This window comes from Lycorma delicatula, chromosome 2 (genome assembly GCF_047948215.1).
Source record: "Lycorma delicatula isolate Av1 chromosome 2, ASM4794821v1, whole genome shotgun sequence".
Classification (NCBI taxonomy): domain Eukaryota; kingdom Metazoa; phylum Arthropoda; class Insecta; order Hemiptera; family Fulgoridae; genus Lycorma; species Lycorma delicatula.
In genome coordinates, this window is record NC_134456.1 from 211,229,326 (window position 1) to 211,254,591 (window position 25,266).

At 31.3% G+C, this 25,266-nt stretch overlaps 1 protein-coding gene across 1 annotated transcript in view; it reads left to right on the forward strand.

Annotated features, from left to right (window-relative positions):
• LOC142320360 (PDF receptor-like) overlaps positions 1-25,266 on the forward strand; it is a 1,017,753-nt gene that overhangs the window by 398,621 nt on the left and 593,866 nt on the right. The window contains exon 2 of the mRNA XM_075358068.1: positions 13,523-13,554. The gene's annotated coding sequence lies outside the window, so the exon portion shown is untranslated. The remainder of the gene's footprint in view (positions 1-13,522; positions 13,555-25,266) is intronic.

The window sequence follows — 25,266 nt, forward strand, 5'->3', positions numbered from 1 at the left end:
AGGATTTGAGATAACGTTATTTTTACGTAAGACTTGGAAAAAATTATTGCCAATAAAACAAGCTATGAAATATTATTTTTAAAAAAGGGACAGAAAATTTGTTTTTCTTGGTTAGTGATAAAACATTATAAAATGCAACAGAATAATAAAACACTTGTTATAAGCCTTCAATTTATTTTAACTTGTACAGATTGGAATAAAAAATATCAATGAAACGAAAAACAACCGTTCTCGTTTGTCTAACCCTTAAAAAATGTTGTAGAAAATCTTGTCACGCTTGTGTGTTCCTCTCAATATCTTCTATTTTCTTTCTTACCCATCACCACATTCCTGTTCAATGTGTGAATTTGTGTGTAAGTGTGTGTGTAAGTAAGTAGAAAAAAGAAAGAAATTGTATGTGTGTTTTTCTGCGAAAAGGAATTTATTTCGTTTATTGATTCAGTATTTCATCTACGCCTGATATTGCCTTGTTACTATTGCAAGGATTGATTACAGCGTAATGGCAGTTCTATTAATGGTGACAATGTTACCCTTTCCACTCTGCATTATAAAGAAAACATTTGATTCTGCGCATCTTTGGTATTTCTAGAGAAATTTTAAAGTTGTTAATAACTTATATTTGAAATTAATTAAAACACGCGCGCGTATATATATGATTGAATGCGTTTTTGATTAACTGTTTACAAAGCGATACCCATCGAGCGAAAGAATTTTAATATTTAAAACATAGGTAATATGTAGCGGACAAGGTGTATCTAGATGTGTGCAAGATCGCGTACCTTTAGTCAGCGATCATTTAACCCCTCATTATGGATTTTTGAAACGATTTCTTTAGTTGGGCGGTTTTTGGGAGCGTTCATAATCCTGATTGGATGTAAGACCACGTTTTAATTTAGCAGTTTACTTTTTTACCGTCAAAAATGATGGAGAAGGATCCTTCAAAGCGGTCTTTAACTCTTTTAGTATGTCCGTTAGGGTTACCTGATTTAAAACAAAGTAGTTTATAGCAGCTCGAACTTCAATTATATATATTTTTTTAAGTATTAAAACTTGTTCGTTTAACTAGGTCGCCAAAAAAAACAACTTAACGCAATACGCCGATTAAAAGTATCACGTGTGACAAATGCAGTCGTTTGGTCGTATTTTCTTCCATCTCTCTTTCACACCGAGGACTTTCCGAACGACCCGTAGTATGCCAAACGGAACGAAGCGAGTGAAATTTCCAAAATTTATAGTTCGTTATACCATTAGATTTCATCTAATGTATATCTAATGGTATAAGATTTCATATTATAAACTGCCACGTATACGCGGCTCTTGATCATAATTTCTTCATAGGCCGGTTTTCTTTTTTCAAGAATTGTCACTTATTTTCCAAAACAAACGTAGATCTTCTTCGCATTCCTTCTTGTTGAGTTTAAATCTAGCCTGTTTTTTATCCTACAGTAGTACAGTTTTAATGAAAACGCGAGACAATTTGAAGAAAGAACGTGCATTTTAAACAATACACAGTACAATAACTAATGCGGCTCTAAAAATATGTACAATTTAATTTAATTTAATTTTAATTTTTTAAATTGTTTTTAATTATCCTGCCGTGAGCATCGAGAAAGATGTTACAGAAAGCCATAACTTGTAGACGAAGAGTTATACATATGATTTCAAACAACAGCGTAAAGAGAAGGCTGTAACTACTTAGATTAATCCAATGCTTGCCTGTAAACAACATTTTTTTGTCTTTCTTTCTTGTTCCAAAACGCAGTAATATTCAAAAATATTCGAGAACTATCTAAAATGCTCCAAAATATTCAAAAAACCTTTAAGAAGTTCTAAAAATTTCCCTAATGTAAGAGTTTCAAAATATTCTAGAGTATTTTCAAACGTTCCAAAATTTTTTATCTTTTATAATATATTGAGTTTCACACTCCTCACTCCTCCAGTAGCGGTTGCGATAGGGATCTGTGATACCCACAGTATTTTTTCTCATTTAGTAAGTAATAATTGTCCAAGTTTGAATGAAATCGATCCTGTGGTTTAGGAGCAGATGCGAAATAAACATACAAAGACTTTTATTTATATTAAGATTATCATAAGGTTTAAATTTTAACAGGTGGTAAATGTTTTTATAGATTTATTCTATATTTTATGTTGGCCGGGACACTGTTATTGTTAAGGTAAAACTACTAAGTTTACCTTTTACTGTAACTGTTTTACTGTAATTTATCCTATTAGCGTTTGCAAACGTTATAATAAGAGTCCCTAGATAGTAAATAAAAGATACTGCAATAATGATAGGATCTGATATTTCATTGTCCTTTTGTGGTCGTAAGTCCTCTGTAAAGAGATGAATTACATTATTTTCAAAGATATCATTATTAAGAATATCTCGATTAATGTAATCTTTATCCCTGAATTGCTACAGGACATGTCAGTCTCAATCATTCCGTTTTATCCTCATAATGACGGTAGAATAGGTTCTTAATTTTTTTTAATTCATTTTTTGGATTATTAAACTAGTAATTTAGTACGAAATATTTATCTCGATAAATTTATACTATCATTCCTATTATATCCCATGTAAAACTTTAATAGTTATGCAAAACGTTTGTGAAAATTTTTGGAAGTTATAAAAAGTTTTTATTTCAATTATAACTGAAGTTTTCCACCCCAAAAAAAAAATTTTAAAGATGGTCTTTAATGGTTGACCTCTGAAAAAAATTATAACAAGAAATCATACGTCATAATAATTTGGATAAATTGTTTTTAATTACTTAGAATTAGTGTACGAAAAACTGTATATATAAATATTTCTTGAACTGTAATGTATAATGTAACGTCATCCTAAGGTATTTTTTTAACATTTAAGGGTTATTTTTGTTACGGTACAACCATAACAGTTACATACGACGTTTCTAGTCTGAATGAGACATAAATTAGCCTAGCTATTCTCACATTCAATAAACACCCTTTGTCAACTATCCTAGGGCGGTCGGGTTTCCGATTACCCACTTTAACGCGCTGGATATACGTTCGTACATCAGCGTTGAAATTCAAACGCATTGAAATCCTTACGATATTCACATCTCTAAATGACACCCGCATTCTGTTGTTTAACACAAATAGACAGTATAGAGAACATTATTCTGGAAAAAAATACGACCTTTGTCTTTTGTCCATCACATAATCTATGAGACTCGGATGTATAAATTTACTGCAACTAATTAATTCTTCTTGTCGTAAAAAATAACAACGGATTATATACCCCACCTTTTCATAGTAAGGAATTACATAGTTAAAATTATAATAAATAAAAACTATACGGTATATCAATTTTAACAAAAATTACGGAATAAAATGACTGAAAGTTAAATACTTGTCGTTAACTTGAATATTTTCAATGAATCGCATAACGAGAAAGACTTATTTGTAAGAATTAATTTAGCGAAAATTAAAAGAAAATAATTTAACTATTTATTAATTGTACAGAATAAAGTATAACTGAAGAAAAACGAGTTGAAGATATAAAGTCAAAAGTAGAAAATATTTAATTAAAGTTACATTTTTTTATCCTACGAACAACCTTATCCAACGACGCTGCGTTACGCTGTTATCATTTAATAAATATGGAGAAAATATTAATGTGATCATTTCATTCATTACGTATGCTATTAATACATACATACCGTATTTAATACTGAGTACGGTATTATTTATTGGAGTCGTACTTTATATAACTGCAGTTGTTTTCATGTTTACCAGTTTTTAGGGGTTAATGGAAAAGCGCAAATTCATTTTTAAATAAGTAGCTATAAATATTAAATAGCTATAAAAGTATGTATATTCATGTTTCCATCAATAGACCGTGAAAAATGTAAAAGTTGAGATGCGAGTTGTGTTTAATCCGACTAAAGACGTGTGTATAGAAATAGGAAATATTAGTAAACAGCTGTGGGGAATAATTATTATATATGAGGGTGAAATGACAAGATCGTGAGAAGTAGGATTCATTTAATATTCTGTGTAAAACTTTTAAGTTGTTTAAAAAATTTTAAAAGCATGCTTTTCTATATCTAAACATCGTATAAAAAAGTAAAAAATAATATTTTCAAAAGTAAAGGACTACTGAAAAATTAAATTTAGCGTACAAAGTAATTCGGTTCGAGGAAAAAATTATCCAAATAATGGATTACGCAGTAAACATAAATAGAAGATAATTTTGTTTTTAACAAAATAATATGTATAAAGTTGTCTATTTTCGCAAGACCAGAATGAAAAGCTCAGTTCTATTTTGCATCTTAACTTTAGTTCATCCAAAGATATTTACTTGATATTGTATATTGAAGCTATCGTTTCCATTCTGCATCAAAATCTTTGTCATATTTAAAAAAAATTATATAGATATTGAATTTGAAAGCGCGCATCGCGCTTTTCATTGTGATTTTGCGAAAATAGACAACTTTAAACTTTACTTTATTTTATTGAAAACAAGATTATCATCTTTCATGTTTACTAGGTAATCAATTACCTGTGTGGTTATGTGTAATGTGTGGTTAATTTTTTTATTCGTACGCTAAAAATAATTTTTCAGTAGTCCTTTAATATTGAAAATATTACTTTTTTACTTTTTAGTACGATGTTTAGATATAAAAAAAAGATTTTTTTTAAAAGAAAAATTAAATTTTTTTTCAGTAAATTTCTGTTATATACTTAGGTACCAACTAATTAATCATATTGCACTAAAAACTGCACTATGACACAAAAAGCTGTACTCTAAAATTGACACTGGTCTTGAAAATGTATAAATGTAAAATTTATAGGTATTCTATAAACATAAATACTTCATGATGGCATTCAATATGTTTTAAAAACATGTTTTTAAAATTTTATTTTTTATTTAATTTATTACATTTAAATTTAACATATTATATAATTACAATGTTTTTAGTATGATTTATTATTATAACTGTTATATAATTTATGAAAAAAAAGTTTATATTGTTAATATATTAAAATATACAGAAATATGCCGAAACGAAAGTCTGTATAGATTCATTCGATTGAATCCAAAATAATAAACTCTGACCAGACGAACATAAAATATAAATGTTATTACCGGTATAGAAAAAATTGTATAAAATTCTACCTGCTGTTGAATTTTCTTCCCTTTTTCTCGTAAAAAATTCAGCATTACAGTACGATACGGTTGAATATAACTTTTACCTTGGTGACACCGCTTTACTTTCTGCTCACCGCTGTAGTTCTCTATTGCTTTTGCAGCAGCGTAGCGGTAAAGGAGATGTATAGCGATCGGCAAAAATTTTGAGTTCGGAGTTTTACAAACATCGACGTTTCAAAAAACTCCGAAACACACTTTAGTTCAGAAAACACAAAATAGTTGTAGAAATTTCCGGAAGACTTATATACATGTATCGGGTTGTATTTTGATTAAAAATTCTCAATTTTCTTAATATGTCTTCAAAACGGCTCGAAAATATTTATCTACGGGACATTGATGACATTCAATTTTAGACAAGAAAGTCGAGTGGTAGTTTTCGTCATGTTTAATTTTTATACAGCGTTCGTAGAAAATTGAGCTTTAGTATAGCGAAAGTATTTATTAAGTTAATGGATATATTACTGAGCGTATTGCAAATTATTTTTAAAGAGTTCTCCTCCATATCTCGAAAAACCGTTGGTCAAAAAACTTTGACGAAAGAATTGGCTATATATATCCTAGATTGGCCTCATTTCCAACCGCATCAGTCAAGAATACATCGTATACCTTTTATTTTTTTTTTTTAAGTACGGTGTAACTTTTTTAGCCTGATTGAATAACATCAACAGGCTAAAATAAGGCATTTTTAAACACACATCAACTAGGCATCATTAAGTTACCACCAGGTCGAGTTAACTTGTTGAAGTAAATAATTATTCCATTAAATGAAAATTTAAGTCTCTCCTAAAAATGGGGGCGAATGGGATTTTTGAAATACTACTTTTTTTTTAATGTTCATTTTCAATATTGAAAATGCAATTGCAATTTAGTATATAATATCGACGATATTGGAATATTTTTATGGAAAAGAAGATCCTATGGGATCCGACTAAATTTAAGGTTTTTTGAATTTTTAAAATAATCTCTGATCTTAATATATTATTCGATTTGTGGCTCTTATAATTTATATGAGATAGCTTTTGAGCTAGGGAGTTAAACATGACCAAAATGTTTTACTAAAAATTTTGATTTTTTTCTCAGCAATTATACTATCAATTCAATATAATTTTGACGATGAAAATGTCGTTATTTACTAAAAAAAATTTTTTTCAAAATTTTGTGTCAAATCTGCTTCCTTTACCCGGTCAGCCAAACAAATATTAAAACTGTTTTCGCTATTAATAATTTTTTTTTTTTTCGGTGGGCGGTGGGGAAATACATTTAAGGACGGAGTGTCGGGATCCCGCTGATGGTATATCCCATCACTATCAGCAAACCACCGACTAAAACCACCCCCCTTTCTACCAGGACTCGAACCGGAACCGTTTAACACATTACTTCCGTTCGAGTCTTCCTATACTAGCCTGATTAGGTGCGACCTAATTTTCAGGACTATCCACAAATAAATAATAATAATAATAAAAAAATAATAATAATGATTATAATCGTTAATAACTTATATTTAATAATAATATTCAAACATTTATTTTCACTTATTATATTGTACTTAAAAATAAAATTACTATTTAATGTCGAATAATGACACTAAATGTTGTTTAATTTTAGCATTCGTAAAAGCTGAATAATAAAACTAATACTTATTATTATTAACATATGATGAGAAATTATTGTTCACAGAACATGTTACGCTATCACAACAGATACAGATGTAGCAGAACAGATGCTACGCTATCAATAGCTTGAAGTAACTAAGGATTGATACTGCGGGTGAGCCGTCATTTTATTAACGCTGAGTCAATCGTAAGTTTATACAGAACTAACGTTAGATCAATTTTAGAATATTGCACGGTAGTTTGGAACTACAAGATGGTGTATACGGCCATTAACATTGAGGCGGTACAAAAGAAGTTTTTTACCATCTGCGAGAAAGAGGTTTCGGCGGGCATAATATTACTTGTCAGTAGTGTACGTAATGGGGCTTACCCACAAAAAATCAGAAGGACACTGCGGGATGCTGTATTTGTTCACATGGCCCTTAATGCCGAGATAGATGTTGATATTTCGAACGTTGGGCTTAGAGTGCCGAGATTAGGAGTAAGGAATAATCGTCTCCTACGCCTGTAAGAGAACGCGTCTTTCGCCGTCGGATAGAGCTGTTAATTTTATTTACGCAGGGACCCTGATATTTCTGATGTAAGCTTAGTTATGCAGGTCCACGATTAGCTATATATAATTAATTTTTTTTAAAAATAACGATTATTATTATAATTGAAATTAATATTATAATTAATATAATTTGTGTCATTTGTCTTTATTCTGCGATATACCAAGGGCTTTGCTGATCTAATGTACGACATAAAATAAATAAATAAGTACTTTTTATTTTTATTATTATCTGATTTTTCTGATGGAATTCGTTTAATTAATGGTCGTCCTTTTTTTTAAAAAATTATAGTCAGAAATTGTTTAATAACTTGTATTGAGGTACTGTTGAACACCGTATAATAATATGAAAAAATTATCTTCTTTATGCCCTAGATTATTATTATTTTTTTCTATTTAAAGATTTGACATCTAAGGCTTGTAGTATATTTATTTCGTTCGAGCGCTGATTCGTAATTCCAGCTAGTGTTTTTATATACTATAATAAAGCTTCACAGTTCTTACAAACTTGATAGTTCGGTCGATAGCCAGGTGATCACTTCGAAGGTCTTCCGTGATATCGCCTTTCAGTCCGTATCTAGATTTGAGGTCGGTATCTAGATTGCTTTCTTCAGTTATGTGCTTTACCGTAAGTAAGCCTCCGCAAGCAGATAGGCTGTTGCAGTCCCTGGAGAAAGTAGGAGTAAGTTATATTTGTACGCTTAATTCTTAGTCTGGTGATGCAAACATGTTCTCATCGATTGGACTCACCAGACACAAGACGCCTGTCTAAATCTCGCTTGATCACGTATAGTCTTGTTTGCGAATCGGCCCAAGATAATGTTAGTTTAGGCTGTATTCATCGCATCTTCTGGCGTTATGGCAACCTCTTCCACTGGCAGGTCGTTTCCAGCTATCTTAGCGGCAGTTTCTGCCTCCTTATTACCTTAAAAGCCTAAATGGCCAGGATTGCAGATGAAAATGAGCGAGCAGCCTTGGCGTTCCGAGTGACTGATCAGTTGTAGATGTGTCGTCTAAGGCGAATCTGTCAATACCACAAATTTCGCAATAGCACAACGCTTTCAACACACGTACATTTCAGCAGGGTTTACGCTCGTTTTCCTTGGAAGTGTCCACGTGTAGAGAATACCGTTAGCTACAATGGTGCAACCTACTCGACTCGTCAGAGTAAATGATCGAGTGATCCGACACGTAATCATCAAGAATCGATCTAAACAGTCTCCTCAGTTCTGTCGGGCAGCACGTTTGCTTGTTGCCATTCATGATATTTCGATGATAGTATAAACCCTTCATCATCCAAGGAGGGATTTCACAGTATTTGTACGGAAGCACCTTTGACATTCTGTAGCGTTGATCTAATTCATTAGCACGGATAATGGCTGGACAAGTATTTATGTGCGCCACCGGTTTAAACCTTTTTCAGCTTCGGTCGTATCGTACTTGCGTAGTTCAGATGATTAAGAAGAGATAAAATTTTCATTTTGCATTTTAATATCATCTTATTTCGTCGGATTTTTAATGGTTTTGCGCCTGTTTCACAATACAGACTGGCAGAAGGACGCTACTCATCCATAGCCGATCTTGGACCGTACCATCGCTGTAAGGAGACGTTGCAGGACTTCTCTATCAGCTCCCCAATTTATATGGGAGATACACCTTATAACATTCACAGCCGATTGGCACCTAGACGATAGATAATCTTTACGTCGCCTCTATTTTAAACGTCTGTCGAAATTTAGATCGAGAAATTTAACACTGTCTTTATCGTGTAGGCGAGTGCCATTTAAAGTCCGAAGTGGGTCCGACAGTGGCTTCCTTTTACGACAGAAGTGAACACGAATGGTTTTAGATAATTATGGAAATGAAAAGCCGATGTTTGCAGAATTAGACACTAATTTGTTTATTACATCTTGCATTTTCCGTTTAATCATCGCGTGTTATGCGGCAGAATAAAATAGCGCTAGATCATTTACACGCATGCATTTTCCTACTAAAGTTTCTATACCTTCGAATATACCATTGATTGCAACGACGAATAGAGTATCATTAAGAGGAGACTCCTAGGTACGCCGTTTTAAAGCTCACATCGGTTTGACAGTGATCGGTCAGACTCGAACTCGAAAAGTTCTGTCTTTGAGAAAGCTGGAGATGAATTTGGGCAAGTTTTTCTTTAAACTTCCATTCATGTAGTCGTCTGAGTACATTAAATCTTCAAGTTTTATCAAACGTTTTCTCTAGGTCGAATAACAGAGCGACTGTGTGTTTCCTATGGACGGATGAGCTTTGAATGGCGTTTTCAAGGTAGACCGATTGATCGGTGGCGGAATGATGTCTACGATACCCACTTTAATGCACTTGTGAGAGGTTATGTTTCTCAAGACATCACAATTTTTTCCGGTAATTTTCCTAAACAGCAAGTTAAAGATACGGGACGGTAATTTTCCACTTTTAGGGGATATTATTATTATAAACAAAATATATTACATATATATTAAGAAAATATTATATTATTATTATAATTATATTATAATTATGTAACAAAATGTAATTTACATAATTTACGGACGTAGACTGTAATTAATATATAAAGTAAATGTGAAATAGTAGATTTATGTAAATATGTACTGTCTTGTTTATTATAAGATTTTAACGATTATTACACGTATCACGATTATTTCTTTTAATTAAAAAATGTATATATAAATATCAATGATATTTAAATCTTTTCTTTAATCTGAGTGCATTAATTACATTTTTGATGTTAAACAGTCATCGTTGGTATAACGTAACATTTATTGTAAAAATATTGTTTGTGCCCTGCTTTTTCTGAAGGAATGTGTTTAATATACATTGTATTTGGTTTTTTCAAATTAAAACCACGATTTGTTACTATATACTATACTATACTTATACATTGTTACTATTTATTTTGGGCTTATATAATATGGAAAAATTCTATTTGTTGTATTTTGGATAATTATTATTATTAAGTTATGCATATATTTACGTTACTTGTGGATATGTTAACTTGTTACTGTTTGTTTGTATATGTTGACGTTTTGTGTACATCAGTGTTTGTGTTCAATGTACAATATTCCAAGGCTTAAATAGCTGTTCTGTTATATTAAAATAAATAATTAAATGCGTCCAAAAAATTCAAGTGGCAGCAATTGTGTGATACTGTGGAAATTGATCCGTGGGGTGATGCCAGCTTCTGGGGGTGGGCGGCGGGTGCTCCTCGGAGTCGTCGCTCGTCGATCGCCCCCTGGGGACGCCTTCCGGTCACACGGATTCGGATAGTGGAGTGCCTGGGTGAACATGCAGGGGCTGTACATACCATATGGCTTAGATCCGGCCCCTGCATGGTAGAAGGGGAGGTTTTTTTAGCGGGTGAGAGCCCCGCACTGCCGTCAGTACGGGCCTGACGGCGGCTGGCAGAGCTTTTTTCCTCCGCTACGGAAAGAAAAAATAAAAAATAAAAAAAATAATTAAATAAAAATAAATTATTATTATTATATTTGCCATATTTAAAATTAATAAATGCTATTGTACTTGATTTTATTGTGCTATTTCCTTTTTAAAATGTTGAGCCTATATGACAGTGCCGGGAAAGTTTTACAACTCTACTTTTTAGAATAACTTGTAAAATTTCATAAGAATTTTCAGAATTTCAAACGGAGATAAAGTATTCTTTTAATTCTTTAAATGTAAAAATACTTCAAGTGAAAATATTTTTAGCCATTTTAACAAAAGATAGCACTCAAGAATAATTGTAAAATATTTTTTATATCCCTGTAATGTAATCGAAAAATATTTCCACTTTAAAAACACTCTGATTGACCTCATATAAAAGCTTATAAAAGGTAGGTTCAAACTAGGTAAAACTACCTTTAATACAGATGGAGCTATTTCAGCGGTATAGTTTTTTAAAGTAAAAATAACTCACTGAAAATAGACTTTCTTTTTTCCTTGTTTAGCCTCTGGGAATCACCATCAGGTATTACTTCAAAGGATGATATGTATGTGTATCAATGAAGTTTAGTCTAGTTCAGTGTCGACCGTTTGTGAAATATGTGATTAATTGAAACCCAACCACCAAAGAACAGTACAAAAATCTTATACTTAAAATTTTATGATTTTTCGATACATTTTCAGTGATTGCTGAAAATCTTTTTTCGATGATCTGCTTCTGGATGTGCTTTCCAGTCGGCAAGTTGATTTATAAATCTTTGCTTAACCCGGATATAATATATGATATCTTGCAGTATTGCCCGGCTTTTTCCACCTGTATATTCTGTTATGATTTTTAAACTGGGTATTGGCAATTACTAAATTATACTTCGTAAAAAACTCAATAAATCACTCCCCTTTTTCATTTCTTTTGTCCAGCACATATTCACCCACAATATTTCCTTCCTTGCCTTTTCCGATGCTTACATTCCAATCTCCAACTATTATTAAATTTTCATCCCCATTTACGTGTTTAATTGCTTCGTAAATTTCTCAATATACATACTCTACCTCATCATCACCGTGGGGACTTGTAGGCATATAGACGTTAACAATCGTTTTAGGCTTAGGTATTGATTTTATCCTGATTACTATGATTCTATCTCTGTGATTTTTTAAATATTCTTTTATCTTTCCTATCTTCTTGTTCATTACAAAACCTACTTCTGCCTGCCATTTATTTGCCGCTGAGGTAATTATTCTAAAATCACCTGACCAAAAGTCGTTTTTATCTTCCCACCTAATCTCGCTAATTCCGGCTACATCTACATTTAACCTACCCAATTCACTCTAAATTTTGTAACCTACCAACCTTTTTTAGACTTCTATCATTCCTGGCTCCGACTGGTATAATGTTAATTCTGGTGACCCTTGCATTAGCAATTCCCACCCGGTGATCCAAACTGGGAACTATTTTTACCAAGGAAAGCGCCTCCATCTTTTTTACATGAAAATGCAGAAAGTTATATTTTCTTGGAAAAAAAACCAGCAGTACTATTGCTTTCTGCTGCGCAGTATTAGAAGATTGAGTGATGTTAACACGACCGTTTAAGTCTTTCTGACCTACGCCCTTAACAGCTAATGAAAGAGCTGCTGCCCTCTTTCAGGAATCGTTACTTTATCTAGCTTTCAACAGATACCGATCCGATATGGTTGCATCTTCGGTCCAGCTACTCTCTATCACTGAGCACTCAATCCCCCTAAACATCGGCAAGGTCTGATGATTCATAGAGATAGGAGTACAGTATAGCAATTCTTAATTGAGATAAAGTGTTGATATAACTAATCCAAAAGTATGACTAAAACAAATCGGTATTTTTTTCTTAAAGCTGTACTTTTTTTACGAGCTCATATTATTCTACGATAAGAACAGTATCAATAAATCATGATTTTTATAGCATTCTTCGTTAATAAAGATGCAAATATGAAAAAAAATCTTCAGATTCTTCAATATCTTCTAAAGATTTGGAGGGCATAAGTTTGCGTTATACCAGTTTGTTACTTAACATATTAACTATAGAACATTACTGTAATTATTTTAAGAGTATGTTAAACGCCATAAGCGTAATAGTTATAGGCGACCTGACGTAAGTCCAAAGTCATTGGTAAAAACGACACAGCCGTTGTCTGCAAGCACCCGTGCCAGTTTTACGAGTGAAAGTGAGGAACAAAGTAGCTTCCTGTTACTTTCTTAAGTGAACCGAATACATTTGTATTTATTACCACGATAAGCCCACTGAAATGTAAACGAACAACATTCCTATAAGTCGTATCTTTGCACTGTTCACGATAGGGACTGCCTGTATACTTAACATTGTTATTCTCAAACATTGGAATTCTGGGTAGTGTTTTTGTACTTTAAATTTTTCATAAAAATACGAAAAATTGTGTACAACAACAATTAAACGGACTTCTTCTCTGTTATGAAACGATAAGATTTGCACTCGACTTCGATTAATTTTGGAAAGTCTTAGGACAATGTTATCACCATCATCGTATAGTAAATATTCTGTTTTATATTATATTATTACGTCACATACAGAATCAAGAGCTATTTATTCTATTTTGATTAAGTATTTATATAATTTAATGTACGTTAATTTTTTTCCCAAACTATTATAATTGTGCTATGCTATGATTTGTATTTTTATTAATCGTTTCTTTTTTTAACAGGTGTAGCCGATCGGTGGTGAAACTTCTTTCAGGTAAGCATTTGTTTATTAAAACTTTTGTACGTTGTGTTATAGAAATTTTGTTACATCGCAATAAGGGAATATGGGAATATAATATATTTTTAAATTTCATTTCATCGAATATGTCAAAACCATTATTGCGCCGAGCCAATTTAATTTAACGATTTTTTTTTATTTTCATGAGGGATGTCGAGAGACACTTAAAAAAAATTTTTTGTTTTATCTCGTCTATTGATGAACTAACATTCGTTTTATGGCAACATGGTTTATTCCATTCCACCTAAAGGAGTTCACTGAAATTTGTATAAGATGAAGGCCAACCTTTTTTTTTACTACAGTGGTGAGTTATCTTCTTTTTTATGAGAATAATAATTTGAACATTCTGATAACGGGTGTAATATCAAGCAATCAATCAGCATAATATGATTTAAGAAATTTATTTATTCTGAAGACCACGTGGTTGTCGTGTATAATTAATGCAGACTCATCTCGTTTCGCTAATTACAGTATGAATTCGAATGAGGAGGCTGGTAACACTGGTAAACATGGTTCTTGTCTCTCGAGTAACGATAGGTGTACTTAATGCAGTTTTTATCCTGTTTTCAAATATGTATTGGGAATTTCTCCATCACCCACAGCATTCTGTTATTTTAATCTTTTAAAATATTTTAAACCATTTTTTCGTCCATTTGTCCATTGTCAAGTAAAAGCTTCTAGAGCGTTGTAAATATGATGGAATCAAATGAGCTGACTCAAAGGGTAGCGTTGCTACTGTTGTGGAGGTTCAGACTTGTATAGACATGTACAAATGTGATTTAGTATAGCACACATTTATCAGAACGATGTCATTTGCGAGATAGTAGTGAACCAGTAAACACGTCATTATGAATGCTTTATGTGTCTGAATTACTGTGTGTTACATACTTACTGATAATGAACATAACCCAACAGAATGGCGATTGTTCATCGATTCCTCTAAAGTTAGTTTAAAAGCTGTGTTTCTGCATAATAGCAATAAATTTCCTGTTGCTCACTCTGCTAGTATGAAAGAAAGATTTGAAAACTTTAAATTTACATCGGAAAAGCTTCAATATGCAATGCATGAATGGTATATTTGTGGTGATTTAAAGATAATTGCACTTATTCTTGGTCTGCAACTTGGTTTCATAAATCACTTTGATTTTTGTGTGAATAGGATAATAGGGACAGAAAAAGCCATTTCTCTAAAAAGAATGGCCTAAACACGAATCAGTCATTCCTGAACAGAAAAATGTGAAACATGACCCATTGTGTAATCCTAAAAATGTGTATTTATCTTCGGTACCTATCAAAGTAGGATTAATGAGGAATTTCGTCAAGGCCGTGATAATACTCCTGGTTTCATTTACTTAAAACAGAAGTTTCCTAAAATTAGTAATGCAAAAATTAAAGAAGGAATGTGGGTCCACAATTACGATCACTAATGCATGATGAAAAGTTTGAGGAACTATTGAATCCACTGGAGAAAGCAGCTTGGCAAGCATTCAAAAATTTTACTCAGAATTTTTGGGAAATGATAATCGGAAAATTACCGTGATATTATCAACAATCTTATGACAACTTATTAAAATTTGGGTTGTAATGCGTCCTTAAATGTAAACTTCCTGCACTCGCACCTAGATTTCTACCCAGAAAATCTTGGCGCAGTGAGCGATGAGCACGGGGAACACTTTCATCAGGAGATTTCAGTTATCGAAAACAGCTGTCAAAACAATGGAATTCTAATATGCTGTCCGATTATTTTTGGACTATCAAGATGGATGCTCTAAAAGCGAAATGTAGCAGAAAATCATCATTTCTTACTTTCTAGGTGAATCAAATGTTTGAATATTGTGTAGTTAAGAATGCAAAAAATATTAAAATGTTTGAAATTTTAAATTCCTGTCTCTCGGAAACCTTGTGTTATGGGGAAAATCAATATCGTATTTAAATTCAGCGGAAAAATACTATCAGAATTACATACTTTTCTTCTGAGACAAAAAAAAATATTTTTTGTTCTCCAGTTTAGTTAGTCTTTCTTTATAGTGTTTTATTTAATATACTAACTTTATTGAGCGGTTGTTAACTTTTCATGTTATGCAAGAAGAATCCGTTCGTTCGATACGAAATTCAATTTTTTGAAACATCGACCTATCATTCTATCGTAATAAATTAGATAAAGTTATGTTTCACTCGTATTTTCAGATCGAACGGTAGGCTTTGCCGATAGGGAACCTACTTTCTCACAGCCGTTGCCTGTATTCGTATCGATACGGTACCACACCATCCCTCGACCAGCCTCAGCATTGCCGAATCATCGTGAACTCAGAATCACTACTTACCTCATTGTTGGAGTTTGCGTGAGCTATACCCGGTGTTCACATCGCGTCAGAGAGTGTGAGAGAGAAAAATATTTTTTGTGCAGTCCGACAGCGGTTTTTCAGGTAAGCTCATCCTTTCACACTTTCCAACGATCAGCTCTTAACATGAGATTCAGATTAAAATTTTTCTTCGTTACGGAAATTTTAAACGTTGATTCCTCATCTTTCCCATCTCAACGAAAACGTTTTCCATTATACCTCCTAAAATCACAACTTTAAAAAATTAGTCATCAATGATATTATTATATAGTATTTTCTTCAGGATTGTGATCAAATTTTATATTATTAGAAGTAACTTTAAAGGAGTTTGTGATATCCTAAACTCCTTAATACTTCCAAGGTTTTGAACGCTCTTGTAACGTTTTTATACATCAAAAAATGATAGTTTTATATCGAATTCACTAGGAATTTTATTATGTTTTTAGATGTAGGGTGATATAGAAGAATGTAACAAACTTTTAGATGTTCTACTGTGAAAGGAAAAAAATAAATAAATAGGTCGAAAACGTTTTGTTTTTGAGTGTCGGCTGCCAAAAGATTTTACCCTGATTTCTTCGCCGCCGGTAAAATCTTACCTAAAAAAATTGAAAAAAAAGTAGATCTCAGAACTCTATTTTTAGTAGTTTTTGAGAAACCTGGACTTAAAGAAAAAAATATTGGGTTCGATAAACACTTATACGTTTGCGGTAAAATAACTTTGTTAAATGGATAATAAACACGTAAACGTTTTAAATGAAACTTTTAGTTAATTTGATTCCGAATAAAATTGTACGAATAAAGTCCATAGAAACTAAAACTAACGTAAATTTTGTTTCATTTAATTCTCGATTAAAATCTGCCGAATTTTGATAAGTTTTGTTTTTAATAAACTCCAAAATTCTCACGTTTGTTACTGTAAATTTTTATTTTATAAGAATTAACTGCAATTTCATCGATCTGAACGTTGCGTTAGTAAAACGATGTTTTGTTTTAATGTAATGTAACAAATTATTATGAGGTATTTATAATCGATATTCACCGTAATGAAAATTAAACCTGAAATGCTCTTTATTATCATTTTCGAATCGCCTCATCAGTAATAATTTTGTTTATAACAAACAATATACAATAATTATAATTTTTTCATCGTCTATTATGAAGTTTCATCGTTGTTAGTGCACTCTTTATTATATTCAACCGAGTAAATTATAACGAATATTTATTTACATTCGTTATCTCTATTGAAATAAAAAATAACATTATTTACAAAGTTGATGTGTAAAAAAGAAAAAATACACAGATTATCTAAAATATTTTTTTATATGAAAACTACAATAATTTTCTTTCCGTTACGGTAAGCAATTAACAGTTCGGACAGGTCTACATCTTAATAAACGTAGTTCATTACTGTTTATTAGATTCATTTCTTTTTTTCTGGCTTCTAAGTTTTAGGTTGGTTTTCGATAATTTTGTTAGGGTTATTTTTCCCTGATCACTTTTGAGTTTCGTTATATATTACTACGTCTAAATTAAATAGTACGAGATAAATTTATTTTAAACAAATGTATTTTTCATTTTTAATAACCTTATTTATATATTCTTTAAAGTAGTAAAACGCGTGTTCTCTCTTACTTTATCTACGTGTAGTATAGTACTCTCACTATATCCATATTTTACTTCTACCGGTAAGCAGTCGGTAAAAATCTACCTAATGTGTATTATAAACAAATAATTTTGGTAGTATTTTAGATTTTTTTGTCCTATTACTACTCATTAAAAATATAAAATTAACTTAACATCGATGAAATAAATACACAAATTAAGTATCTTAATCGCGTTAACGTACCGCGTAATTAAATGTAGAAACAGAAACGGGAATTTATATCGATTGCGGAGGGGATAAAACGACCTGACTTCTCTCGACGGTAGAATTGTGCCATAGTATGGAAAATAAAACTATAAATTTGGAGTTAAAATTACTATACGCTGTATCATGCTGCGCGAGAGAGCATAGATTACTGTAAGAAGTAAAATATTGTTTATATATTATTATTCAAAACTTTCAAAATATTTTGAGGGATATAAGGCCTCTGGAGTTTAATTAAGGTTACTCTCATAGGAATGCTCGAACGAAGACCGAAGAAGATCGACAGTAATCTGGCTTACACCAGATTACGGGATTACAGTTTCGTATACTTTACGATACGCGACGTGTACGGACGTCAGCAACCTTTGGATTATAAATTCGCAACTGTTCGGTTAACAATCTCTATTTATATAAAATAAAAATTTCCTTATTAATGTCAGTATAACATAAAATACTACGTACACGTGCATTAAATATAGTCCTTTTGTTCGTTTTTACGACTATTTCTTAAATTATAAAGGTTTTGCAACTCTTGAACGATGTTAACTCTCCTTAGGAGTACCATCGTTACTTTTGAGGTAACTGTTTTTCTAGAACGGTATACAGGGTATAGTATAATTTTTTTATTATTAATTACACGAACTTAGACGTTAAACGTATTACTGTAACTCTTATTAATTGTTCCTGTTTCTTTATTTATTAATTTTCATTAAAAAAATTATTTTAATCGCTTTCATCGAGTTTTGTTTAGGACGGTTGTTTCTTATTAACAAAGAAGTTTATTCCACAATTTTCCAGAACGTTTAACAATAATTTACTTTTTTCAAATAAATGTAAACCAGATTTTATTACATACAACGATTCAACAAATGCGAACGATGATGACCGCATTATAAATCTTCTTTTTCTTTTTTAAGCCTACAGAACCACCGTAAGGTATTTCTTCAGAGGATGATATGTGTGAATGTTTATGAACTATAGTCTTGTACGGTCTCTGGTCGATCGTTCCTGAGATGTGCGGTTAATTGAAATCCCACGGCAAAGAATACCGGTTTTCACGATCTAGTATTCAAATTCGTATAGAAGTAACCGCCTATACTAGAATTTGTACCTTAGAACTCCCGACTTCGAAATCAGCCGATTTGCGAGGACGAGTTCACCGCTAGTCCGACCCGGCGGGTTAGATTACAAATGTTAGTTCGTCAAAAACTGTTTTTCTTGTTATAATATTAAAATTATGTTACTATTAGTCCGATTAAGCAAATTGTTCTCTTAGTGAATGGATTTATTTCAATAGGATTCTTCTGTTGGGTTAAAAATATCGTAGTTGTTTAATGCATCTTGCACCGCCACTGTAATTAATCTGCTAAGCTTACGATCCCTTTTGTTTTCAGTTATTGTGTATCGTATTAGTTTGTCCTTTGTGCGGTAAACAATATGCACACCACTGTTCAAAAACTTCTTAGAGCTATCCGTAAATGGTATATATTTTTAAATGACCGGTAAAAAATTAAGATTTTTCGTCTCAACTTAAACAACCGATATAGAAACCGAGATAAAAAATTTATAAAATAGATTTTATTACGTAAATAAAACTAAAGGAAGACATTACGTAGATATTCAATAAAATTAAAAATATAAAATAAAAATTACGAAATATAAATAAAAAAGAATAAAATGATTGGTGAATTACAAAAAAGGGAAGAGCAACAAGATGAATGAACTTTTTTTACTTTTCCATCAATAAGTTCAAATATTTGTAATTGTAGAATAAAAATTTTACCCATCGAATTTATTTCTGTTTTATGTAACAAATCTTTGTTGCCACATTTGGAACGCTTTCCTACGGTTCGTGGTTTTTGTGTTTTATTAGCGGCTACAATCTCTTGTAAACTAATACTTTTATTTTTTTTTTAATGAAGTGATTGGAATTAAGAAAAATTGTTTCATCTTCAGTACCGTCTTTTACATAAGAGTATTTACTATTAAATCAAGTTTTAGTATATTTTCTTTTAAATTTTATTATTTCAAGTACATTATCATGTTTTTGTACACTTCCTAGTACTACCAAGTACTGCTATCTAGCGGCGGGATTTGTAAAGGTACATTAAAAAAATAACAAAAATAACATATTCGAGCCCCGCGGTTCATCAAATGGAAAAAATCTTGTTTAACAAAATTCGAGGTATTTTTTGAAAGTATTCTTTACCGCAAATCTAATTAAACTGAAATAAAATGTTTTCATGCTAATTTTTAAATTATTTTAAAAAATTGAATCCTATTTCGATAGAATTCCAACTTCAAAAAATAATTGAAATTTTTCAAGCCGAAAAAATAATGTTTCGGGATGATTTTTCGCTTACTTTCAATTGTTTTACAATGTAATTGTATAGGTTAGTTACAGCTCGATTTTTACAAAAACTGTTGAATCTTTTTCAAAAGTAAAAAAAAGGTACTCATTCTACTCGCCAAGGACTACATACAAGTTTCGTCAAAAAATCTTTTTTAATTTTAAAGTTGTTAATAATTGAAGAAAACTTTTTTTTGCGGTTTGTTTGTAATGAATATTTTATTTGTTGATCAATTAACATCGGGCAAAGCTTAAAATTTCAATTTTAAAAACTTTTACAACTTTTGTTTAAACCTTTTCTTTGTAAGGCGCCTGTTTTTTCCTTAAAACGAAAAAAATATTTTTCACCAACTTTGGACTCCATCTTGAAAATAATGTGGAGAAATGAGAAGGTGGAAAAGTAATTCACTCAATTCTACGGAATGTTTTCTATTTTTTACATGTCTTACGTACGGAAGTTAATTTTGGCACGTAAAAACCTAATTTGATTGGCCTAAAATGACACAGCAATTCTCGGCTTGCTTCAAAGCCTGCATTAAATATTTTCGTTTGTTTTTGAAATTTGTACGGGCTTTCATCGTGGCATTTCCGTAGATATGACAAACCCTTACGACCGTATAGCTTAATTATAGAATGTTCCTGTACGTTTCGGAATATTTCTGTACGAAACAATTTCCTACTTTATTACCCATTTTTTTCTTTATCCGATCTTCAATAAAAATCTTCACTTTTATCAAAACCTATCTTACATTTAAGCATTTCATACGGCGCTATTTGAAATTCGCGGATAAGATGCGCTCCCTAATTTTAAAATAAATTTCGCGGAAATTATATGGCGTGGTACGCGAGCAAATAGAGAATATTTTACACTTTTATATATTGCATTTATTAGAACTATTATGAAACAATACTGGTATTTTCCTGCGAGATATATTTAGTTACAGTCGTTACATAATATACTTTACATTATATACTTTTTTATCGATTTCATTAATGATGACAATATTTTACCCTTTTTATCGTAGGAATTTATAACAAAATAAATTTGTTTAGCGATTGTCTTTTTACATTTTTAATGCTACATAATTTCTAATCGTGCATAACATTTTTTTTTTATTATTATTAAAACGTTTTTTTACTTTACAATATTTTTTTTTGCTTCAAGATCGTATAAAATTATCCGTTGAATTACTGGAATTTTATGAAATAAAAAGAAGAATGAAAGAAAAAACCGGATATAATAGAACGGTTGAAAATTTCGGTTTGCCCAAGTCGCTTTACAAAGAGAAAAGGCTTAAAAAAAAAACAATGTTAACGATTTATAATCGATATCTGTAACAAACAATTTATAATAATAAATAATTTATCGATAGTAATAAACGATTTAAGAATAATTTTTTGGAATATTTCTTACTTCGAGTTAAAATTTATACTTAGACATAAGGGAAGCAGTTTACGATTAAAAAAAGATTATTTCATTTTTATTTAAATAATTAGACTAATTGTTAATTCAGTTACTTTTTTAAGTTACTTTTAAAATATTTTCTTTAACGTTCAACTCGGTAAGATTTTCAAAGTAAAAGTGCTGTGTAAATACGCTTTCGAAGTCAGTCGTATAGAAGCGTATTTATAAAATATAAACAAGAAAAAAGTTAGGCGAATAGATTTTCTTAAATGACATCCACTTGACTTTTAAAAAGACTCCAAAGATGTAACCCGGATGATCTTCCCCGTCTGCTATGATGTTTATTTAAATATTTACTGCTTATGTGTACAACTACTCGGCACTTAGCGTTTGTTCACAAGTCGTATGAAATTAATAAAAGCATTAAAATTTCGAAGAAGAATAAAGAATGAATGTTCGGTCTCTTTTATAATGTTGCCAGCAAAGAGAAATACTACAGTAATTTTAAATCTGAGAATGTAAAGTTATGGATGCATAAAAAAAGAAGTTAAAAAAAAAACACCAAGCAAAGTAATGTTAAATATTTTGACGTGAATTAATATTTCCACTTATAAAAAAGCGCGTGCGCGCGAACACACACACACACAGTTTTTACGTTATAACTTTACTGAAAAAATGTTGTAATTACTCTTATGTATTAATATTTGGTTTTTAAAGAAAACAAAAATATATTCACACATTGTTTCATTAATTGTTTGTAAAATAAAAATAACAAAATACGTGTTATATTTTTTATTCATTTGACTGTTTATTTAGAGTCGGCAGTAGAATTAAAAATGAAATGTAACTACGTCATTTCATTTTAATAATTAGTAAACAAATAGTCGAGAAAAAAAAAATTTTTGCAATAATTTTCTTTTTGAATGATTTAATTGTTTCATAATTTAAGTGTTTAAAAAAAATTAAAAGAGAGAAAAAGGAATTAAGTTCTTTCCAATAGAATCTCTTGAGATACAATTCAAAATCTTACTGTACATCAAATCCGTGCAAATGTATGATGTATACTGCAATTTTCAGTAGAGGATTAACGCTTAAGTTTTAATAATTTTATGTAATCGAACGATTAGAATTCTGTTATTTTTTTCAAAAGTTTGTAATCTTATACTTTTGAAAAGCGTATATTATTTTCTGAATAAATATTTCTAATTGTTTTTCCAGAGATTTCTTTTTTTTATGTGATTTACCTTGATTAACGCTCTTGAGATGCGGGTAAGGTGAAGGATGGTGAAAATAAGATCGCGGCGGTAAAGCGGGGAATGAGGAAGCAACGACCAGGATCGATAAAGAAAGATCATTTACATGGGATGTATACAATAGAAAAGGATACCGGTTAGAAATTCCGGTTAGAGAAAATGGAATCTTGACGACTAAACTGAACGGATCAATAGGAGAAAGGAAGCGAGGAAGAAGAAGGATGAAGTTAATAAATGAAGTGAAGCTTGGAACCTACAAGAGGACCATGAAAAAGGCTTGGGACAGAAATTGATGGCGTAACGGACCTGCTGCCAGGTAGAACAGTTGATGATATTGTAAAAATATATAAATTATAATTCCGCTTACCAATCAATGTAATTAATTATTATGTTCTGGAGCTTTCGGAAGTTAATTTTCCATCTTCAGGAACATCTGATAAACTTGTATATAATTATTCATTCACATATTAATTTGATGTATATTAAAATTAAAATAAAATAAATTTCTTTAAATATAATAATCGATCGTCATGTTATAAAATAAATCATGCTTCTGTACGTCTAGTCAATAAAAGCGTCTCAATTGTTACGTCTATGGTATACAGGCAGTTTGGCCAACATACGAATCAATAATTTTTGTTTAAAATTTGTTTAAATAAAATATCGTTTTCAAAATTTGTTTGTTCATTTATAATTTTGTTGTTATTTAAGTAGAATTTTTGTAAGATATTCGTTTTATGAAAGTCATTTGTGCTCAAGGATATTAATAAAATTATTTGGATCATAACGTTCTTTGTTTCCTGTAATTATACAGTTGGTGTGATCTTTAAATCTAATCGGATAAGATCGATTAGTCATACCGATGTATTCTAAATTGCATTTAGCGCGTTTCAAACTATATACTCCCTCTTTATCTAAATTGGATTTATTATTATGTTTTAATGTTTTAGAAGGATCTTTGTTATTTATGTAGTTTATTATTTTGTTTGTTGGATATGTTGTTTTTAAGTAGAACGATTTAAATATTTTATTGAATTTCCTGTGATTTATACAGGGCGTTTCCTAATGTTCTTTGTAGTTTCGAAAATTCGTTAACAAAAAACTATTTCACTCATAACAATAAAACAAGTACTGTACGCAAGAGTACTTCAAATAGTTTTTTCCACGTATACTAGGCAGTTAGTAAACCATTTGCTCGCTAGGCGTCGACAGTAGAGAAAATGGCTTCCACGGGAAGCGAGAAGTCGTTTTGTGTGTTAGAATTTCACTTGTCAAAGTCAGTAATTTCTGTGCAACGTGCGTTTCGGTTGAAAATTCATAAGGAGCCACCAAGTGACAATTCGTGCACGGTATAAACAATTCAGTGAAACTGGTTCTACTGCGGTTGCAGGCAGAGAATTAGGAATTCCGAAAACAACAGTGCGGAGAGTTCTCCGTAAACGTTTATTATGCAAACCGTACCTCTTTAATTAATCCAGCGTCTTTCTGATGGAGATGAAACACGTATGCTCGATTTTTGTTCACAGTTACAGGAAAAGATGTTGTTAGATGAAGGTTTTCTAAATGAGATAATTTTCAGCGATGAAGCTACTTTCCATATTAGCGGCAAAGTAAACCGTTATAACGTGCGAGTTTGGAGAACCGAAAATCCACACGCTTATGTGGAACGCATTCGGGATTCTGCGAAAGTAAACGTTTTTTATGCGATCTCTCGTGAGGCAGTGTATGGGCCGTTCTTTTTTATGGAAACGACAGTAACCGGCATGATATACCTGGATATGTTACAATGGCTTATGCCTCAGCTACTAAACGACTTCATTTTCCAGCAAGATGGTTGTCCTGCCCGTTTTTCATAACGAGGTTCGACAGTACCTTAACACAACATTAACTCGGCGCTGGATAGAACGTGCGTCTGAAGAAGACCAACACATTATTCTTTGGCCACCAAGATCACCAGACCTCACCCCATATGATTTCTTTCTCTGAGGTTACGTGAAAGATAAGGTGTTTATCCCACCAATGCCGCACGATATCGCTGAGCTAAAGGATCGCATAATCAATGCAATCAACTCAATCGAAAATAACATGTTAGAACGAGTTTGGCAAGAGACATTGGCAAAGAGTTTGGCGAGTTTGGCATCTGACTTTAGTGTTGATATTATTCAAATTAATATAGGAGCAACTGTTTTAATAATATTTGGCTTTCGTAATTACACTAACTGCACTTATATTGGCGTATAATCTTTTTTTTGAATTATAATTAATTCAAATTATACAATATTTATACAATATTTTAATTACAAATAAATATAATAATTTATTATTTACAATTTTTATTATACAATATTTTTTTGAATTATAATTAGTTTATCTTTGCCAAAATTATTTTAAGCTTAATAATTAAATCGCAGATCCATTCATAATTAAAGCACAAAAAAAGATAATGCCCTTACCTTAATCCCCTTTTTTTT